At 50.1% G+C, this 22,532-nt stretch overlaps 1 long non-coding RNA gene across 1 annotated transcript; it reads left to right on the top strand.

Annotated features, from left to right (window-relative positions):
• The first annotated feature begins 2,752 nt into the window (after positions 1-2,752).
• Positions 2,753-22,246, top strand: LOC146869571 (uncharacterized). The gene is made up of 3 exons (XR_014981447.1): positions 2,753-2,859; positions 6,496-6,545; positions 21,586-22,246. It is a non-coding gene; the product is annotated as an uncharacterized LOC146869571 (long non-coding RNA).
• Positions 22,247-22,532: the final 286 nt, after the last annotated feature.

Genomic DNA, 22,532 nt, shown 5'->3' on the forward strand with positions numbered 1-22,532 from the left:
AAAGCTGTCGACCGTCCCTTGCTTCAGTCTCCTCCGGATGCCCATATGAAGCTGCTGACCCTTCCTTGCTTCTGTCTCCTCCTTCTTTCATGAGATCCTGGCTCCCCTGGATGCCCATATAAAGCTGCCGACCCTCCCTTGCTTCAGTCTCCTCCGGGGCTTCTTTCGTGAGTTCCTGACTCCCCTGGACGCCCATATAAAGCTGTCGACCGTCCCTTGCTTCAGTCTCCTCCGGATGCCCATATGAAGCTGCTGACCCTTCCTTGCTTCTGTCTCCTCCTTCTTTCATGAGATCCTGGCTCCCCTGGACGCCCATATAAAGCTGCCGACCCTCCCTGGCTTTGGTCTCCTCCCATCTTTCATGAGATCCTGGCTCCCGTGGATGCCCATATAAAGCTGCTGACCCCCCCTTGCTTCAGTCTCCTCCGGCCCTTCTTTCATCAGATCCTGGCTCCCGTGGATGCCCATATAAAGCTGCTGACCCTCCCTTGTTCAGTCTCCTCCGGAGCTTCTTTCATGAGATCCTGGCTCCCCTCGATGCCCATATAAAGCTGCTGACCCTCCCTTGCTGCAGTCTCCTCCTTCTTTCATGAGATCCTGGCTCCCCTGGATGCCCATATAAAGCTGCTGATCCTCCCTTTCTTCAGCCTCCTCCTTTTTAGGTCTCGGGACCATCCGGTCTGCCGAAGGCAGAACCGGAAGTCGAGAGATTTAATGACTTGGAGAAGAGGGGCTTGAACCAGCCCCTCTTCTCCCCTGTTCTCCATTGGCTGGCCTCTTGAATGCTGGCCAGCCACTGGAGAAGAGGTCAGTCATTCAGATTAGGCCCCGTCCTTTTCGGATCGGGGGGCGTGTTTTTTGCAAGAAGTCTCAAGGAGGAGATAACAGCAAAACACGCCCCCGAATCCGAAAAGGACGCTGCGTTTCTCCGAGGCATTTCTGCTCTGCCTCGGAGAAAGGCGGTGGTGTGCTTGCCTTTTGCTCTTTTCAACACAGAAGGTGCGATCTATGCCAGCCCCTGTTTTTCAAATGCAGCCCAAAACCGAAAATTCCTCCTTAAAATCGTAAATAATCCGCAGGGTCTTGGTGGACGGGCATTCTCCAGAGATTCCTCTCGCGGTGTTGGCGGGATCCGGTCCCACATGGCAGGGATTAGGGCAGAGGGGTGTAATCTGAGCAGCAGCGGTCTATTGCTGCACAGATAAATACATATATGGTCCCAAAGGCGAGAACGAATGCATTTCAAATGCTTGTTAAAAAGAAGTGGGAGGATTCTTGCTGTGCCCCCGGCGCTGGTGACCCTCGTTACGCGCTGCATGCATTCTATACAAAATTATTTATTGATGAACCGTATTTGCCCGTGCAATGCCAAAAACAGCATTTGTAATGGCCTTGTTTAGATGCGTTGGCTTGCATTAAACCCGTCCGTTTGGCTTTGCCAATGCTTGTTGTTTACTGTGGCATTGTTTCATCACAGGAAAGCACCCTTTAACAGGTAGTCATACGTAAACACATAACCCCGTGTTTAACTCAAGCGAGTCACGTTTGCACGTGATTGGGCACGCTCTGGATAAGCGACCCATTTCATACACGAGCCCTTAGCTCGCGCTGCTCTACGAGACATTGCCTAATGTCATTGTGGTGACCGTAATTGAAGATTGCTTCGTGTGCTCGGGTGGAAAGTCTGACGCACACGATGGTAACGCAGATATATATATGCTGTACCGCTACAGCGGCGAATCGTAAAAGCACCGACATTACTTCACATTCTGTGGTTGTAGGTGGGTGCACCACAGCTGTGCGAGCAATACCCAAGGTTGCAGTGTATAGCTTTCATGATATATCATGCGCCTTCTGTTCAGCTCATATACCTTCCTCGCATCCGGGCCTATCTTAACATGCCTACAGGCACGTTTGTGAAGACCCGGACCAGGGTGGATTATGTACATTAGGCAGGGGCCAGGCGATTTTTGCAGCTCTTCAATGTAATTGTGCACACCAATTTTACACTGATGGTGCAAAAACTACATTTAATCAACCAGCCAGTGCAAAAACACTATTTGGTACGGGTGGGTCGTACTGTTGATCAAACACTGTTGCAAAACTGCCCAGCAGACGTGCAAAAAAAGATCTGCCAACTGGTGCATTTTAAATGACCTAGCGCCATATTCATACATATTTTTTTCTGTGAGCAGGAGTGACTTTATTACATACACTTAAAAATTTGGCAGGTGAAAAACACATCTACTTATGGGAAAACGTTGTTTTATGACGAGGCCATGATCTCTTATCTCAATGCACGTATTTAACTTTTACTGCTCTGTTTACTATTTAATGACTGTTCAGCAGCATCAACATTCTGTATGATTTTGTTTAATTGGACCCTGTGTCCTAAAGTTCAAAGGCATGGTATGGTGGCCTGTAGTTGCCTACCAGGAGGCATGCAATGTTGCGCTTAGCCTTTTTTTCTACTGTTCTTTTGACCCTAAATCATATTTTCATTTCTGTTGTTTAGATAAAAAAAAATTCTGGATGTTTTTGAAATGTGGCTATCTTCGTGGAAAATTGATGACGTTAGGCTAAAAACCTTAGCTGATGGAGCTCGACGCAAAAACAAAAAAAGGTTAGCTGCGGACAAAAAACTAGTTTCGCTCAAAAAGGAAAAGACTTCGAAGAAGGCGCAGGCAGCTTCGAGTTCTCTGAAGACACTTGCTGAACCAGGAAGCGTCTTGCAAACAAACTTACAGCCGCAGCGTGACATGTGCAGGGCCGGCGCCAAGTCCACGCTCACGAAACTCCTCACTGCAGTGGGCATCATGTTTGTCATCTGCCTGCCCGAGCTGTTCAAGACGCGCGAAGGTAGGATTAACGCGTTAATGCCCACAGGCCGCCTTCTGACTCAAAGGAATGCCAATCGTGGCAAATAAAAGGGCAGTTTCCCTCCCGCGCGCCGAAGTGTGCAATGGGCGTGTTGGAACGCGGGTATTTGGAGTCTGCTGAAACCGTTAACAATGTAGGACGTTTCAGCTTTTATTTTAAATCTATCTTCTGTTTCTTTTCCAGTGGCTGGCAGGTGGAACCGCTGGTTGGTCTAATCATACAATTCATGTGTGTAACTTTTACCGTGCATGCCAATATTTGGGAGAAATAAGAGAAAGGAGGGGGGGTTTAGAAAAAATCCAGGGAAGGTATTGTTGTCTGTTGTGTTTGCATTGAAGAGGGGGACTTTTTAGCAGGTGAAATGTTAAGTGTGTGATTGTTGGGTTAAACAGGGTGGCCCGACCCCGCCACTATCGGGGGTGCTGGGACGAACGGGGATTCGGTAGTTTTACTCTGTGCCTTTACAGTCAACATGTGGCAATGGCCGATTTAATACTGTGCTTCCAAAGTCATCGCTGTTATACCTTTACAAGCATTTACAATACAACGGTCTCGGCATTGTTAAAGTTAGAGCTATTGGCATTGCTCATGACAATGCCGTTTCTTTAAATGTTTTAAAAACAAAAACAAAAATAATGTCATGAGCAATGCCAATAGCTCTAACATAGCTCTAACTTTAACAATGCCGAGACCGTTGCATTGTAAATGCTTGTTTCATGAGCTCCTGGCTCCCCTGGACGCCCATATAAAGCTGCCGACCCTCCCTTGCTTCTGTCTCCTCTGGCGCTTCTTTCATGAGATCCTGGCTTCCCTGGATGTCCATATAAAGCTGCCGACTCTCCCTTGCTTCAGTCTCCTCCGGAGCTTCTTTCATGAGATGCTGGCTCCTTGGATGCCCATATAAAGTTGCTGACCCTCCCTTGCTTCAGTCTCCTCCTTCTTTCGTGCCATCCTGGCTCCCCTGGATGCTCATATAAAGCTGATGACCCTCCCTTGCTTCACTCTCTTCCTTCTTTCGTGCGATCCTGGCTCCCCTGGATGCTCCTATAAAGCTGATGACCCTCCCTTGCAATTTCTGCAAAAGCTTTTTGGGGAAAGGAAGTGGTTTAGTGTTAAACAAGACAATCCCCTTCGGAAGAACCAGCATCTTAATGGTGTTCACCCTCCCATAGATACCCAGGGGCAGATTTTCCCTCCATCTTGTAAGGCGAGCATCTATATCACGGTGTTGCTTGAACATGAAATACCTTTGAAAAACCTTTGGCAAAACAGGAACAGTTTCTTTAAACATAGCGGCCGGGAGAACAATTACAGGCACAGGGTCTGAGGAATGTCTCAAATTACAATCAATCTGTAGCGTTCTTATATACAATTCATTATAGGCAATAAAATGTTTCTGGAGATCCTTGTAGGGAGAGGAATGTAAGTTGCTCCCTCTAGAACCATAAATTAATTTTAATTGGTAATCCAGGTGGGCCTCGACCTTGCAAGGACAAAATGCGGCAAGTGGTTAAAGTGTCCAGATATCTGGCACGGGGAGCACGTGATCACTGCGTGTTCTGTGATGTGATTTTCTCTATGTTCCCAACTTACGTGGCATCTGACTTTATGCTGTTTTTGGAGCGCGCGTACCCCCTCCAGCCATGCTCTCTTTATTGGGGTCAATCTCCCTTAACAATTGTAGTGTCTCTTCACTAATCTGTGGGATTGATCTCGGATTTCACGTCCATGCATTTGTCTGCCGGCTACGAGCCACCCCACCTGTGGCCTGTCAATCAGTAACCTTGGGCCTAGGTCTCAGGGCTTGCCAGGCTACGTATTTGCGAGTCGGGTTGATGTGGCGTTCACAACGGGTGAATTTGTTAATAAGGATCAATTTGTTCCTAATTAACAGTGGGATACCTTAGTTAAGTTTACATCCGGTATTTCCTCCAAACTTTGAGTTACGATGCTCCCATGATTCCTAATCTGATTTCTGGTTTGAAGCCCTGCTTTCTCTCTAGCCCGGTCTTTACCTTATTGATTAGATACCCTGACAGACTCCCAGAATCTCTGGCATGCGTCTCAAGCTGTGGAACAGAGAGCTCTGGCTTCGATGCATACAGAACTATGTCATCAGTGTGCAGTGCTAGTCTGGTTGGTAACCCTGCAGCTTCAAAGGGAAGAATGGTCTAATCCTGCCGAATCATCTGGGAAAAGGGCTCAATATATACACGGAACAGAATTGGCGACACAGGACACCGCTGTCTAGTTCCCCTGGATATCTGAAACAAAGCTGTAAGTTTGCTATCCAAAATCTAAGCTGCCGGCACCATATATAGCATTTGCACAACGTCAGTAACATTGCTGCTGAAACCATAATCCTGCAATACCTTCCAAAGATAGACCCAATTAACCCTATCAAATGCTTTAGCAGCATCAATTCTTGCGATTGTCAACAGGAGATTAGAGGCCTCGGCCATATCATTCGCACCGATAATTCACTGGGTTCATTCATACAGCTTCCTTCCAGGCACAAACCACTTTTGATCGAAATGGATCAACTTTTGAAGGACATCTGACAACCTCTTAGCCAAAATTCCTGGAATCATTTTGTAATCACAGTTCAACTAAGATATAGGTCTGTAGGAATCTGCTAACCTGGCGTCTTTACCCTGCTTAAGAATCATAACTACAGGTGCCTCATATTAGGAAGGTGGAATTTAACAGCCTTCCAGAGAGATCTCATTAAAATAAGATACCCAGAAAGAGAACAAAGAGTTACATTTTTTTATAGAATTCATTGGGATCCCGTCTGGGCCTCCCCTCCTGTCCCCTCATCTCCCCCTCTGTGATCCCTCCTGAGCCTGCTGCTTTCCCTTCACTGAGCCTCCTAACCTGTTCCCTCATATCTCCCTCTGTGATCCCTCTGGGCCTGCTGCTTTCCTTTTACTGAGCCTCCTAACCTGTTCCCTTATCTCTCCTTCTGTGATCCCGTCTGGCTCTGCTGCTTTCCCTTTACTGAGCCTCCTAACCTGTTCCCTTATCTCTCCCTCTGGGATCCCGCCTGGGACTGCTGCTTTCCCTTTACTGAGCCTCCTAACCTGTTCCCTTATCTCTCCCTCTGGGATCCCCTCTGGGCCTGCTGCTTTTAGTGACCTCCTAACCTGTTCCCTTATCTCTCCCTCTCTGATCTCTGATGTGACAATGTTGTGTTGTGGGTGCTGTCTGGAATTCACGTGGACCTCAGGTAGGAAGGTATTTATTAAGTATATACACGAGACCCGACCAGGAACAGATGTAACCTGTTACTCAACCGCCCCCCCTCACTCAGCCAACGGCCGCTCCTAGAAGACCCATGCTGAGGCACTCCACAGCATCACATGAAGCGCGCTGGTCTCACCGAGCTATCTGCCATAGAACACCCACATCCTGTCATAAGATGTTAAAGGTACTTTTGGATATCGTTAGAGCTCTGACTGTTGTGTATGAACAGTAACTCACACTGAGCTCTAGTCCGCAGGCGCTGCTCCTAATACTGAATCTTATTTCAAATACAGGTCTTGTGTGATATTCATCCTTTGTTCTTCTAGCTGCCATTGCATTTTAATACAAAGATGATGTTTGTTATTACAGGTGTAATAATGTGAAGATTCAGATCCCGGAGGTGGTGAAGAGTTATAAAGGTAAATATCATTGCGATGATTAGCTCTGAATATTACTGTTCATGAAAATGATATGGTGTGGTGTGGTATGCTATGGTAAGGTGTGGTATGGTGGGATGTGGTGTGCTATGGTATGGTGTGCTATGGGATGGTGTGGTATGGTATGGTATGGTATGGTATGGTGTATGGTATGGTGTGGTAAGAAATGCTATGGTAAGGTGTGGTATGGTGGGATGTGGTGTGCTATGGTATGGTGTGCTATGGGATGGTGTGGTATGGTGTGGTATGGTATGGTGTATGGTATGGTGTGGTGTGGTGTGGTATGGTGTGGTGTGGTATGGTGGGATGTGGTGTGCTATGGTATGGTCTGCTATGGTATGGTATGGTGTGCTATGGTGTGCTATGGTGTGGTATGGTGTGGTGTGGTGTGGTATGGTATGGTATGGTATGGTGTGGCGTGCTATGGTATGGTGTGGTGGGCTATGGTATGGTGTGGTAGAATGTATGACATTACAACGCTTACATTTACAAGGCATGCCTTTACAACACAGTTTTTACATCGCAACATCTTTTACAACGCATTCTTTTACATTGCATGCCTTTACATCGCATTTTCAGAAACTACTTTTACAATGCATAACATTACATCGCATTATACCTTTACAATGTATACCATTACAATGCATACCATTACATCGCATTTAAGGTAAGTGTTGGATAGTATAGGGGTAATAATGACTATTCTAACTCCAGTGAGTGCAACAGTAGGGTAAGTGTTGGATAGTGTAGGGGTAAAAATGACTATTCTAACTGCAGTGAGTGCAACAGTAGGGTAGGGTAAGTGTTGGATAGTGTAAGGGTACTATGCGTTGTAATGGTATGTATTGTAATGACTTGCGATGTAATGCCTGCATTGTAGTGACATGCGTTGTGATGATATGCGATGTAAAGGATGTTGCACTGTAATGACTGTGTTGTAAAGGATGTTTCCCAGTGTGGTTTGGTATACTATGGTATGGTGGGCTTTGGTATGGTGTGGTGTGGTATGCTATGGTATGGTGTGGTGTGCTACGAAATGGTATGGTATGTATGGGATGTTATGGTGGGGTGGGGTTGGATTGGATGGGATGGGATGGACTGGTATGGTATGGAATGTTATGATGGTATGTATGGTGTGGTGTACTATAGGGTGAGATCATGGTATCATATGGGATGGTTTGGTATGGTGGTGATGGAATGGGATGGCGGTATGCTATGGTATTGTATGGCATTCAGTGGTAACGTGCACTCATGTCAGGGTACAGTTACTTGATTTGTCTCTAAATTTGGTCTTTTCCAGATTTTTCTAGATTTCTACTTATCCCTATTCTGTACACACGCTGCCGCATTTCCTTTCTTTAAATCATTCTTCCCCTTGGACATTCATGCTAAGTTTATCGGAAATCCAGATGCGGTAATTTCACACCTCACATTTATTTATTTATGGGTTTTATATAGCGCCTGAATCAATCAATCAATCAAAGACATTTATAGAGCGCACTACTTAGCCGTAGGGTCTCAAGGCGCTTTGGGGGGTGGGGTGCCGTTACTGCTCGAACAGCCAGGTCTTGAGCTTCTTCCTGAAGGAGAGGTGGTCTTGGGTCAAGCGCAGGTCGGTCGGGAGGGAGTTCCAGGTCTTGGCGGCCAGGTAGGAGAAGGACCTTCCTCCTGTTGTCGCTCTTCGGATGCGGGGGACGGCGGCGAGGGCGTGGCTGGCTGATCGGAGGTGGCGTTTGGGAGCGTAGAAGTTGACTCGTTGTTGAGGTAGCTCGGGCCTTGATCGTGAAGGGCTTTGTGTGCGTGGGTGAGGAGACGGAAGGTGATTCTTTTGTTGACGGGGAGCCAATGCAGGTCTCTCAGATGTCCGGAGATGTGGCTGTTACGTGGGATGTCGAGGATGAGTCTGGCTGAGGCGTTCTGGATCCGCTGGAGTCTCTGCTGGAGCTTGGCGGTGGTTCCGGCGTAGAGGGCGTTGCCGTAGTCCAGTCGGCTGGTGACGAGGGCCTGGGTGACCGTCTTCCTGGTCTCCGCGGGGATCCACCAGAAGATTTTCCGTAGCATGCCCAGGATGTTGAAGCACGACGAGGAGACGGCGTTGACTTGTCTGGTCATGGAGAGGGAGGAGTCCAGGATGAAGCCCAGGTTGCGTGCATGGTCCGTCGGTTTGGGTGCGGTGCCCAGGGCGGGGGGCCACCAGGAGTCGTCCCATGCGGAGGCCGAGGAGCCCAGGATGAGGACCTCCGTCTTGTCTGAGTTTCAGTTTCAGGTCGTCATCCACTCGGCTACATCTTTCATCCCCTCGTGAAGTTTGGCTCTGGCGGCGGCGGGGTCGTTGGTCAGGGAGAGGATCAGCTGGGTGTCGTCGGCGTAGGAGATTATGTTGAGGTTGTGTTGGCGTGCGATGGCCGCGAGGGGGCTCATGTAGACGTTGAAGAGGGTGGGGCTCAGCGAGGATCCTTGAGGGACGCCGCAGATGACTTCGGTGGCCTCTGACTTGTACGGTGGTAGGCGGACTCTCTGTGTTCTTCCGTCGAGGAAGGAGACAATCCAATCCAGTGCCTTCTCCTGGATTCCGATGTTGCTGAGGCGCTGCACTAGGGTGCGGTGGCAGACCGTGTCGAAGGCCGCGGAGAGGTCTAGGAGGATGAGGGCCGCTGTTTCTCCGTTGTCCATCAGGGCTCGGATGTCGTCGGTGGCGGCGATGAGGGCGGTCTCTGTGCTGTGGTTGGCTCGGAAGCCAGACTGTGAGGGGTCGAGGGACCCATTCGTCTCGAGGAAGGCGGCCAGCTGTTTGTTGACGGTCTTCTCGATGACTTTGGCTGGAAACGGGAGGAGCGAGATGGGGCGGTAGTTCTTGAGATCGGTGGGGACCGCTATAGGTTTCTTGAGTAGAGCGCTGAGTTCGGCGTGCTTCCAGCTCTCAGGGAAGGTGGCGGTGTCGAAGGAGGTGTTGATAATGTCCCGCAGGTGGGGTGCGATGACAGCGTCGGCCTTGTTGAAAACGTGGTGAGGGCAGGGGTCGGTCGGAGATCCGGAGTGGACGGAGTTCATCATGCGGACGGTGTCTTCGGTGCTGATCGGAGTCCAGGCGCGGAGGGAGGTGGTGGGCGGCGTTGCTGTGGTCGTGGCGTGCGTCAGTTGACAGCTGAAGCTGTTGTGTATGTCCGCGATCTTGTTGTGGAAGTAGGAGGCGAGGGAGTTGCAGAGGTCTTGCGATGGGGTGATGTCGTTGTTTCCGGCGTTGGGGTTGGAGAGCTCTTTCACGATGTTGAAGAGTTCCTTGCAGTTGTGTGCGTTGTTGTCCAGCCGGTCCTTGAATGCAGTTTTCTTGGCGGCGCGGATCAGTTGGTGGTGCTTCCGGGTGGCAATCTTGAGGGTGGTCATGTTGTCTGGTGTTGGTTCCCTTCTCCAGACTTTTTCGAGGGCACGGCAGTTCTTCTTGGAGCTCTTGAGTTCGTCGGTGAACCATGGGGCTTTCTTGCTGGTGGGTCTGCTGGGCGGGGTCCTCAGAGGGGCGAGTTCGTCCGCGCAGTTGCTGATCCACTTCGTGAGGTTGTTGGCGGCCTGGCTGGGGTTCGCTGAGCTGGTAGGCGGGTGCTGGCTCAGGGAAGCGGCGAGCTGGTCGGCTGTGATCTTGTTCCAGTTTCTACGAGCAACCTGTCGCTGGTGGTGGTGGATCGTCGTTCTTTTGAAGGTGAAGTGGACGCAGCTGTGGTCCATCCAGTGGAGTCCTGTGGCGTGGCTGAAGGCGATGTCTTTGCTGGATGAGAAGATGGCGTCGAGTGTGTGTCCGGCGAGGTGGGTGGGGGTGGACACCAGTTGCTTGAGTCCGAGGTTGGCGAGGTTGTCGAGCAGGGTGGTGGTGTTGCGGTCGTTGTTGTTCTCCAGGTGGAAGTTGAGGTCCCCCAGGAGGATGTAGTCAGCGGAGGGGAGGGCGTGCGGGTTGATGAAGTCGGCGATGTCCTCGCTGAATTGTGTGCGTGGTCCCGGGGGTCGGTAGATCAGGGTGCCTCTGAGGGTGGTCTTCGGGTCGGTGTGTATCTGCAGGTGTTCGGCGGTCGTTAAGGTGTCGTCGGTGCTGGTCGTGATGCGGATGGTGTTCCTGTGGATGATGGCGATGCCTCCTCCCATCTGGTTGGCGGTGCGGTCCCTCCGGGTGATCTTGTATCCCTCTGGGATGGCGATGGCGATGTCGGGCGCTGAAGAGGCGTTCATCCAGGTCTCCGTGAGGAAGGCAACGTCAGGGGCTGTGGTGAGATACCCTCAAAGGGGTATCTTTGCGCTTTGGACCTTGCTGTTGGACAGGCTGACGAGCATTATCAGAACAGAGCAGTCTTAGGAAGCTTTCTAAATCGGAGATAGTCAGGACATCGTCTCAGGTGAATGGGAAGCTGATTCCAGTAAAGGGGAGCGAGGTAGGAAAAGGATTTCCCACCTAACCTTGATTTCCTGATCCGTGGGACCAAGAGAAGCGATTTGGTTCCTGACCGGAGGGTCCTAGAAGGGACATAATGATTACGTTTCTTGGCGATGTAGAGGGGCCGTTGTTATACAAGGCCTTGTGGACGGTGCAGCAGTGTTGAATTTAACCCGCTTGCGCACTGGATGCCAATGAAGCTGTTGAAGGAGAGGAAGGGAGGCAGTTTTCGGGGGGGCCTTCTAGACAAGGCGCGCTGCGGTGTTCTAAACCACCTGCAATCTGCTCAGCGAGGACTCATTGGCCGAGACCGGGAAAGCGTTGCAGTAGTCTAAGCGGCTTACTACCATCGTCTTAATGAGGGATTTGCGAGTGGAATCTGGGAGGAAAAGAAAAAACTTGCCGTAACAAACCCAGCACGTAGAAGCAGGAGCCAGCAGTATAAGCGGCATGCTCCTTCATGGTCAAGGCCCGGTCTAGGCGAATGCCCAGGATTTTAACAAGGGCCTGAGGGGCGGGGGGTGCCAAGGGCTACTGGCCACCAGTCTGGTGTCCACAGCAAAGATGCCTCTCTGCAAAGCATAATCTCCGTCTTCCCTGAACAAAGGGGGTGGATTTATTAAATGAGAAGAGGAGCTGAGTGTCGTCAGCAATGTATTTGAAATCGGCACACAGCCACAGGTCCTGAGGAGGTCGGCTAAGGGAGCAACATAGATGTTGAATAAGGGAGGGCTTAAACATGAGCCCGGGGGAACTCCCTTGGTCAGTTCCATCGTCTTTGACCGAAAAGGGCCTAAATTGATGGTCTGAGAACGGGAGGACAGAGAAGCTCGTCATCCACTAAAGGTCCTGAGTCCAATCTCCTGAGCAAGATCTGGTGGGAGACAGTGTCGAACGATGATACTGTTATGATACTGCTAGGCTTGATAACTGCGAGTAACTCAGTTACTGCAGTATTCTGGGACTATTGAATGGGAAATTACCTCAGAATTTGGTATTTACCACATAACACATTGGGGTATATTCTCAAGAACGTGTAATAACCATCGCAAATTTAGCTTAACGCAACTTTGCATATCGCTGTCCATCGCGAGAAAACACCGTCTTAGCGTCCAATTTCCAATCCAGCGGCACCATGCGATAGCAGCATGATAACGTGCCAAATGACAGCGTGAAAACCAATGCGACAAACAAGGCGCGATACCAAAATCAGAGAAAACCAGCGACAGGCCTGCAATTCCCATGCGTCATGTGGGAAAATGCACTATAAAAGCAAAAAATAAACCACCAAAACCGATTCAAACTGCGTAGCACCATGGATGCACCCGGACCGAGTGCAGAGGACAAGCCGAACCCCACAAGTCCTGTAGGAAGGTGGATTCTGACTATATGGTTGCCCCCACTTTTTTCCTGGTTTATGACTTAGTTGGACTGGTGTCCTGCTATTCAGGGCCCCAGTCTATCTGCTTTCTCTGTAAAAGGGTTTCCATGTACATTAGGCACATATCTAATTGGATTCTGGCGAGCCTTGTAAGCCCCTAGTATATGGTATACTATGTACCTAGGGATAGGTCCCTCAGAGGCCTACCAGGGGCTGAAGCATGTATTATGCCACCACTGGGAAGCACTCCAAAATGACACCACAGGTCTGCTACTGCAGCCTGGGTAAGGGTGTGCTTGCACCCCTTACCTATATCACTACCTTATACAGACACATATAAACCTATAAGCCACTCCTATGGCAGGCCGTGACAATCCTGAAGGCACAGTGCTTGGTTTTATGTGAGAGGGTGCCCAAGCATGAGCTGAGCCCCTCTGCAGCATTCGGAAATACTTCCCCCCCCCCCACCAGTCCTGGCGGCGGGGGTAGCATTCCACCCTTCTAGAGGGAGAGACATGTTCACACTGGCTTAACACGGTTAAATCCTTTCAAAGCCCTGGCATCGCAAAATGGATGCCACTGCCACAGACACGGGTCTGGCCTCCTGCTGCTGAGGGAAACTCCGGCAGGGGAGGCCTGAACAATAGGTTTCCTGTCACAGGGAGGTATAACCACCTCCCCAGACAGGCAAGATGTGTATTGGGGCAGGGTGGGTGCATTGAGAGAATACTTTTGAGACACTGCCTGGGGCACACAAGGTGTCCCTGTGCATAGCATCAAGAGGAATCCCATTTCAATTTAAGGACCTACCACTGCTTTTGGTAATAGCTATTTCCCAACCACCGGCAACCTGTCCAAATTTTAGCCAGGTCCTGAACCTCTTGAATTTCAATTAAAATCACCTGCAATACAGCCCTTCATAAACTCACACAAAGTATGACACTACAGTTCACAGAAAAGTCAAAAAGATTGAGACGTGAAAAGTGAAAGATGAGAAGGCACCTCATGTACGCAACACCAGGAAGGCTGCCAGCTGGTTCTTGCTGGTATGCCCACGTTTTGTCATCACTGGTTGCCAACTCATGGAAAAAAGTGTCCAGTGAAGGAAAGGTGGATAGACAAAGAAAAAATAAATGATTTTTAAATGGAAACTTTGCTGTCCCCATAAACAAAGAAAGAAAATGAAAAACCCAGTGTATTGCCAAGAACAAGTGTTCCAAGCAATATTAAAATTGAGTTGAAAACTCACTCTAGGTCACCCTCTTTATTCACAACCAGTGAGTTCACTCAAATATAAAAGCACTGTATGTCGCTAACCTTTATAAGGAAGGCCAACATGTTTCATTGCCATTAATCTGTATTGTGGCAATTTCGTCAGGGCATGTTTAGTCCATCCCCTAAACTTAGTATAAGTATAGGAATCCTGTCCCTAGGACTTTAGATTACCCTGGACGAACCTCTGAAACATATATCCTGGTCCTTCGACTTTCTATCACGACTAGAAGACGGAAGAAATCTCTCTTGGGGTCAAGGAGTGACTCCCCTGCTTGGCAGGCACCAAAGAAGCAACTGACCGGTCTGCATCCCTGAAGCTCCCGCCAGACGCCAAAGTCTTTGCAACACCAGAGGTGGATTTCCAGACTTCCCCGTGGCTACCATAAGTCCACAGCAAAGCTGTGGCCCGTGGGTATCGAGGGTGACGTGGAACCGTGACTCCTGGACACCGTGAACTTTTGCAGCAACACTATCTTCCTGGTCATCCTCGAAGTTGTGCTTTGGGCTCCGAGTAGCCCCAGCCTTGAGCACCTCCTGCACCGAAGATTGCTGACCTCTACTCCACGAGTGACGTGTGGGCCAGCTTCCAGTGCGACCGCTCGAGGCTCCTTCGCGACCACTAGCCCATTGGCTAGCAGGTCCCCACAAAGGCAACTCCATTTCTGCTGAGGCTTTTCTGGTTGCTCCAGACTTGCTCTTACTTACCCTCGCTGGGTGAGTCCATCAGACCTTGCTGGTCTGCACCGCAGTCCTTTCTCTGATTTCCTGTGACTTGCCGTTGCCAAGGCTTGTTGGGTCCTTTCTGGTCGCCGACACCACAGCACTCGACAGACTTCGTGGGACAGCTCGAATCCGGCTCGTAGACTTCGTCGACGCCTCCTGGACCTCGTGGCTGAAGAGTCAAGACACCCATCAACTCACCTGAAGCACCCAACATCTTTGGGCATTGGTCCATCCTGCCCTAGGTCACTGGCAAGTGACCCAGACTCTGTCCCCTCTGCTTTCAGGTTCCTTACATCCTAGATCCAGGCTTGGATCTCTCCGGACACTTCTCCTCTTCACGGCAGCAGCAGTTCTTGGCAGGCTTCCATTGAAATAGACAACGCGACCCGACACCAAAAGACACCTATGCACCCGGCTTCCCTGGGTGAGGTAACTCGAGTACTCCAGTACTCTCGTGGGTGCTAGCCCTAGAACTTCCTAAGTTCAAGAGGGTTTGGTCCTGACTCGATTAGAAGTGTCCCTAATCTTTCAAATTCAACCTGCGACATTCCCCATAGAAAGTAATAGGAACCCGCGGTTGTGTTTCCACACTGCATACAGTTCCCGTGGGTCCCCTGTGTTCCTACCTTGGGTGGTTCCTTGGGATCCCAGCTATTCTAGAGGCAATAGGCCTAGTGCCTATTCCAGTCGTGGTTCTTATACCACTTTTTAGGTCTCACCTGACCCAGCGCATGGGCTGGTCTGGCGAGACTTATTGAGAGGGCTCCAAAAACCTTTACCGCGATTACTTTCACTTTGGCGGCCACACGGCCGCTTTGATGTTTGATCACGATCACTTTCACGGCCGCTTTGCATAGCCAATAGGTCTCGCTTTTGAGACCTTATAAGTATTTAGTTATGCAACTGTTGCATAGCTAAACACTTATAAGGTCCCAAAGACGAGACCTATTGGCTATGCCAATGCTTGTTTAGTATATGGTTTGGTACGCCCCTAGGACTCAAACGTGTATTTGTGCTTTTACTGATGCTTAATCACTTGTAACTTTAGTACTTCAAACTCCAGTCTCATAAAGAGACTAGAGGGGTGTGTTTAACCTTAAATACATATATTTTGAATATATACCTGGTGTGGTTGTCTTTTCATTTGATCATTCAAGAGATTATAGACTGGTAAAAACAAGCTGCTTTACATTCCTTCAAGACTTAGCCTGAAGGCTGCTCTCCATAGCTACCACTAGGATAGCTTTCATATAAGGTTGTCTTTAACCATTCACCATAAGGGGTTGTTTGGACTGATACAAGGGGCCCACTAGAACTAGTGGCCAGCATATATCAGGCCACCTTCTCAAGTCCCACGGATGAACAGCCATCAACCCCGTGTTCGGGGAAGGGCAAGGAGAAGGAGAAGAGGAAGAGGAAGACTGGGTTCAGTGCTCAGGAAGACTGGATCATCCTCAAAGAGGTGATAGAACACCATCAACAACTGTTTGTCACCTCCACTGCGGTACTGGCAACCCAAACGGAAATAAGGCAGTCCATCGTCACCAACGTCAATGCAGTCAGTGTCGAGGAGGTCAATGAAGGAGGTCAAGAGGCGCTGGCATAAAGTGCACAGCCAAACCAAGGAGAAGCTCGCCGCCAACAGGAAGGCAGCAACGGCGAATGGAGGTGGGCCTCCTGCACCACAGGAGGAGCTGGGTGAGCTGGAGCAAATTGTGGCCACAGTCATCCGTGTGGAGACGGTAGCAGGAGTTGAGGGCCTGGACACAGCTCAAAATGACCTGACCCAACAGCAACAGGGTGAGTAACCACCAGGGACTGGGGACAGGAGGAGATGGGCACAATGGCACACATGCAGAATTATGTGTAGCACACTGCACACCCACAATGACTGTGGAACATGTCCCTGATACCCTTGGCACACTGCAGCACACATAGGAACACCAAGTAGGCCCCCGTCCACTATGTACACATATTGGCCTCCTCCAAATAACCAACGACACAACCCAGCCATGCACATGTGATGAATACAGAAAAGCAGTGGCTGTGTGAGCCACACTGACTATGCAAGTGACACTGCATGACCAATATCATGGCTGCAGCCAATATACATGACATGGTGCACAATTCGACATGGAGGTGGCCCAGTGCGGAACACATCCGTAAAGGAGCAGGTCACACTCTGACTTACCCACATGCACCCACAACCCATGTCTTCCAATACACGCAGCAGACGAACAATGCACAAGGCCAAAAAATCTGTCCAAGAGCACATATGACCTAAGTCGCAAACATTTCTACCCCCGAAAAGCACACAATTCAAAGGCACACTGCCTCAAAGATACAAGGGTACACGAAATCAGAGCTGCAGGGGCAACTCCCCCACAATGCAGCACACACACATAGCAATCACAGAACATCAGCAATGACGGCAATGTGGTACAAAGTGCAACTCCTACACCACAGGACAGAGGACACAACAGGTTCCACTTGTGCGTAGAAACTGGCCACTCACATCTGGCATTGCCTGACACTGTGTGATGATAATGTATGGGTACTACCACACATCCGTCATGTAGTCGAAAATCCCACTATCTGCCATCAAATAGCCAGCGCCACCAAAACAGTCACAATGTGCATTGTCATGCAGTCTGTATGTAAACATCTGCTAAGCGTCAACATACAGGGGAAACTCAGTTAATCTGCATCTCCCCTTAACATTGCAGAGGGACAATCAACACTTACTGCAGAGCAGACCACAAACCCCATCATTGATAATGTAGAGGACAACCTGCACATATGTCAAGACACACTCCAACGGATAATGGACAGCCTCCGCAGCCCACCCCCAGGAGCAGGGCAGGCCAGCTGCCTCGAGGTGACCCCACCACCTGCACACACCACACAGCAGGAAAAACACACAACCACAGCTGTCTCCCAGGACCCCCACGAACAATACATGAAATTTCAACGCTGTGTGTTGGGTTGCCAGGTGGAGTTGGCAGATCAGCTGCGGGTGGGTTTCGAGCTTGTGGGAGCCAAACTCAAGGCCATATATGGGTGTCTGAGTCTCATCAGGGACCACATACAGTTCCTATCACATGGCCAATTGGATGACTGTGAGGTGAGTACTAACTGTGTCCCCATTGCACATTAACAGCAATTTCACAACCCCCCAACGTAGGCACGCGTCCATGTATTGAATAGGGCTGCGTGTAGGAATGACTAAATCGGTAGCAGGCCAGGAGTGGTGTCCTACATCAAGTGACAACAGAACTTCATGTTGCATACCTACTCACACACATCTGTGTGGACACATTCTGTTATGATTTATGACATTGCTCCACATGGTCAGAGGTTGGACACCATACTCACATTGCTGAAGACACGTAAGTGCACAGGTCTGCCAGCAACTATCCCAAGACAATGTCTGGCTCACAGAGGTGGAGCTGTCAAAGGGACCCACCCCCATTGTACATGCGTCAGTCAGACCCTCCCTGCGTAGGGACGATGCTCAATGTGGCACACGAGTCGTCAATCTAATCAACACTCATCACAGTTAGACACCAGTGAAGTTGCGTAGACTTTATTGGCATGTGCGTCTCAGTATGGACAAGGCTATGGCCACAATAGGCAGGGACATGCTTAAGACACTTGCACGCAGCATGGGAACCTTTCGAGGTGCAGGAAATGGGGAGGTAGAGCTGAACACCAATCATTACGGATGGCAATGGTCTCAGCTCACCTTGCCTTGCTGGAGGAGTGATGTGTTGTTTGGCGTCTGCCCATTGCCCCGTGTGAGGGGCACGACATACAGCCCATGGGGTCTGCATAGTGCTCTGCCACCGGACTGCGCCGACTGTCTGCTCTGCTGACAGTGATCAGGTGAAAGGGTCTGACAAGGTCACATGTCGTGCTACATTGCCGTGTGTGTGCTCTTCCCCCAGCAGTGTGTCTAAATTGGTAACGTTGTCAAACGACGCTGTGCTGCTCCGACCATGGAACTGCATCACCTTGCACAAGGTGTGTGTACACACGCGTAGTTGCACGCACATGCATTCAGAGTCCAGACGAAGGCAGACATGTCCTCTGTTGTGGTGGGATATGTGAGCATTCTCCACGATGCAACAAGGTTTTGGGATCTGTGCTCTGGGTGACAATCCGATGTGGCTGCAGGAACGTAGTTACGCGTCCATGAATGCCAGCGCAGCCTCATGTGCAATGTGTTCCAATAGTACGTCGTTGTCGGGTTCAAGGAACACCAGGGTGAGCCAATCCATTAACTGGCCCTGGCAGATGTGCTTAGTCCACGCCGTTTCCCCAATCCGCAAAACAGCCCAATTGGGGAGCGCCTCGATGTGGTCACTGCACACGAGGAGTTGTGCAATCTCCCATGCACAACTGCCAGCACATACGCCAAAGATCAGTGCATCCCATGCATGGCTATCCCGGTCACACTCCTGTTTGTGGGCCAACAGGGGGCGCACTGTCAGGTCACAGTCCAATTCAGCTACCGTTGCCTTGGATAGGCAGACCTCCATGGGCCACTCGAATGTGCATGATCGACAGTGGAACCAGGGCTGGAGGCAGGTGACGTAGGCAAGACGGAAACTCAGACGGAAACTGATTCGCAACACTGCCATTGGCAGGGATCCCAACAGATGCAGCATTCGTGCACAGTACAGTCCCACGTGACAGGCGTTGTGCATGTGCCCGGGAGTGCCTGCCATTGCGTTTGTTCGGTGGCCGATATGCCACAGCTCTGGGCAATGAGTCGTATGTGTGTGCGACGTTTGGACACATGGGTAGTTTTTAACTTATGTGTCAAGGGCATCCCTTGCAGGTGTGGGTTGTGCAGGGACAAGTGTGTGTGGGGTGTGGGCACGTTGGTGTTTCATTGGCGCAGTTCGTGGTGTGGGAGTCGTCGGAGGCTGGCATGGTATCTCACGCAGGGTGTGCCAGCCGGATTCAGGACCAAGGTTGGGGGTTCGGTTGGCCTTCAGCCTTGTGTGTTGAGACAAAGGGGCTTTCATTCCTGATATGAATCTGACTACTGCTTGTATTTCTTGAATGTGATGTGGACTTCGCGCTGACTTTGATGCCAGGCCTGTGATTTGGGGTGCACAGATTTTGAGACACACGCAGCTGTTGGCTTGTTTGCATGAGCCAAGGGCCCGATTGGCCTTGCGCTCCTTGTTCAGTCTTTCTCTCTCTCTCTCTTTCTCTCTTTCTCTCTCTCCCTGTCCTGTGATGAGTGCGTGACACACCTTCTTATCTTGGATATTGTCTTGCAGGCTGTGAGTCACAGATTGTCCAGGGATACCCCGCCATGACTCTTCAAAATAGTTGTTCGGTGACAATTTTGGATGTGACATTTTGTTTGGTCTTTCCAGGGTGGATGTATGAATCAGGATTTCAGTGCTCACATGTATGTTGCAAATGTGTGACATCGGGCGGGTGCTTTTGTTCATGTTTTCGTGCCGATGATGTGCAGTGTATTGGTCAGGGGGAGCTGGGGGGTATCCGGGTGAGTCCCCGACGGATAGGGGTGGGGGGTGGTCCTGGGGTGGTGGCGGTGGGTGTCCGGCACGCTTGTTCCGTGGCTCCATGGCATCTTTGTTCTTCAGGTGTGGCTCTGGGCTGGGCTCTGTTTTCTGGTGCAGGTTGTAGTCCTCAGATTGGACATCCCAAGAGATGGACCTCGGCTTTCCAGCCTTTACGTCACAACCAAATGTCTTTCGTCCACAGCACTTCTGATCAGAACCTTAACTGTGACCCCCAAATCCTGGCTGAGGTCTAGTAGGACTAGGGAGGCGGCGTCTGTGGACAGCTAAAGCCAAAGGCAGTGTCTGCAAAGTCTGTGGGAATCTAAAAGACACGGGGACCACCAGCAAGATGTGCAGAGTGGTATCTGTGCATGAGTTGACCTGCTGCGGCCTTACACCTGGAATAACATCTGTGTCTACACTCACTAATTCTACTAATGCCAACCAATCGAAGCATCCCTAAAGGGTGGTGTCTACCTGGGTCTCTAAACTAGTACAGTATACCTTCTAGTAGCCCCGTCACTCTGTACCATCTGATACCGTGTGTTCACTAGTACAGTATACATTGGGGTAGCTTTACTACTCTGTACCATCTAATACAGTGTACTGACTAGTATAGTATACTTTTTAGTAATTCAGGCACTCTATTCCAACTAATACAGAGTACGGACTAGTACAGCAAAATGTGGAGTAGCTCTGTCACTCTGTGCCATCTAATGCAGTGTCCTGACTAGTACTGTATACCTTCTAGTAGCTCTCCTACTTTGCACCAGCCAATGCAATGTACTGACAAGTGCAATATACCTTGGAGTAGTTCTGTCATTCTCTGTCATCTAATGCAGTGTACTAACTAGTACTGTATAACTTAAAGTAGCTCTGGTACTGTGTACCATCTAATGTAGAGTACTGACCTGTACAGTATGCCTTAGACTGACTTTGTTACTGTTTACTATTTATTGTAGTGTACTGAGTAGTACAGTATACCTTGGAGTCGCTCTGTCACTCTGTACCCTCTAATGTGGTGTACTGACTAGTGCAATATACCTTGGAATAGGCCTGTCACTCTGGACGATCAAATGAAGTGTACTGACTAGTACTGTACACGTCCAGTACCTCTGTCACTCTGTGACATGTATTGCAGTGTACTAACTAGTACGGTATACCTTCTGGTAGTTCTTCTACTCTACACAATCCAATGCAGTGCACTGACTAGTACAGCATACTGTGGAGTTGCTAGTCCAGTGCCCCACCTGCTGTCCTCTCTATGTAGTGCGGTTTGGTGTAGTGTGTGCTGTAGATGAATGCGCGCTTTATTGTAGAGAGCAGTCTAGTGCTGTGCGCTTTAGTGTAGTGAGCGGTCTAGTGCCGCGCGCTTTAGTGTAGTGAGCAGTCTAGTGCCGCACGCTTTAGTATAGTGAGCAGTCTAGTGCCGCGCGCTTTAGTGTAGTGAGCAGTCTAGTGCCGCGCGCTTTAGTGTAGTGAGCAGTCTAGTGCCGCGCGCTTTAGTGTAGTGAGCAGTCTAGTGCCGCTCGCTTTATTGTAGTCAGCAGTCTAGTGCCGTGCGCTCTCTAGCGCCGCATGCTCCTTCCAGGTATACATTAATCATATGTAAAACAGAAGCAGTAATTACAGCCTTTCTTTGTGCCGTTAAATCTCTAATTGTGAATCTCTTCTCTGCAGTGATGGTGAATCTGGATCCCGACACGGCTCATCCTCGGCTCCTCCTGTCTGAGGGGGGGCGACGTGTGAGACTGACGGGCAGAGCACAGACCCTGCCGGACACCCCCAAGAGATTCACCCTCTACCCCTGTGCTGGGGAGCGAGGGGTTCACCTCCGGCAGACATTACTGGGAGGTGCAGCTGCTGCAGGAGGGGTGGCAGTGGCGTGTGGGGGTCGCAGCAGAGTCTGTGAACAGGAAGGGGAGGATCACATGGTCACCTGAGGGGGGAGTCTGGGGTGTGCAGAGGTTGGGGGTGAGTACTCGGCTCTCACCTCCCCTGAGACCCCTCTGTCCCCTCGTGAGAAGCCCCTGAAGCTGGGGGTGTATCTGGACTACGAGGGGGGGTGGCTGTCCCTGTACAATGCTGACTCCATGGAGCTTCTCTACTCCTTCCCGCGGGCGCCCTTCACACAGAGGCTCTTCCCGATCTTCCGTCTCTGTGGAGCGGAGCTGAGGCTGGTGTGAGCCCCCCTCGCCCCCCCTCGACTGTCATCCACGGTTCGAACCCCAACATTCCAAAGAATCTTCAAACACCAACATTCCAAAGGACCTTCTTCACAATGACCCTCTCACCTGTTGCCATGACAACCAGAAGCCTCACGTGAAACTATGTATCTCTTTTCCTTGTACATTATTAAAACAAGGGCAGACAATGTTTGCAGTGTGAATCATGCACCAAACCACATGTAACATATGATAAAGTCTCTGCAGAATTAAACAAGCATTGGCATAGCCAATTGGTCTCGCCTTTGGGACCGTATAAGTATTTAGCCAGAGCTATTGGCTTTGGCAATGTTTCTAAAGTATGTGGTAGAGCAGTGTGGCTGCTGTGCTCCATGCTGCAAACTAGCTGTCTAGTGCAGTGATGTGTGGTAGTGGCGTGGTGTGTTGTTATAAGGTGTGTGT

Source organism: Triturus cristatus, chromosome 1_1 (assembly GCF_964204655.1).
Source record: "Triturus cristatus chromosome 1_1, aTriCri1.1, whole genome shotgun sequence".
NCBI classification, from domain to species: Eukaryota; Metazoa; Chordata; class Amphibia; order Caudata; family Salamandridae; genus Triturus; species Triturus cristatus.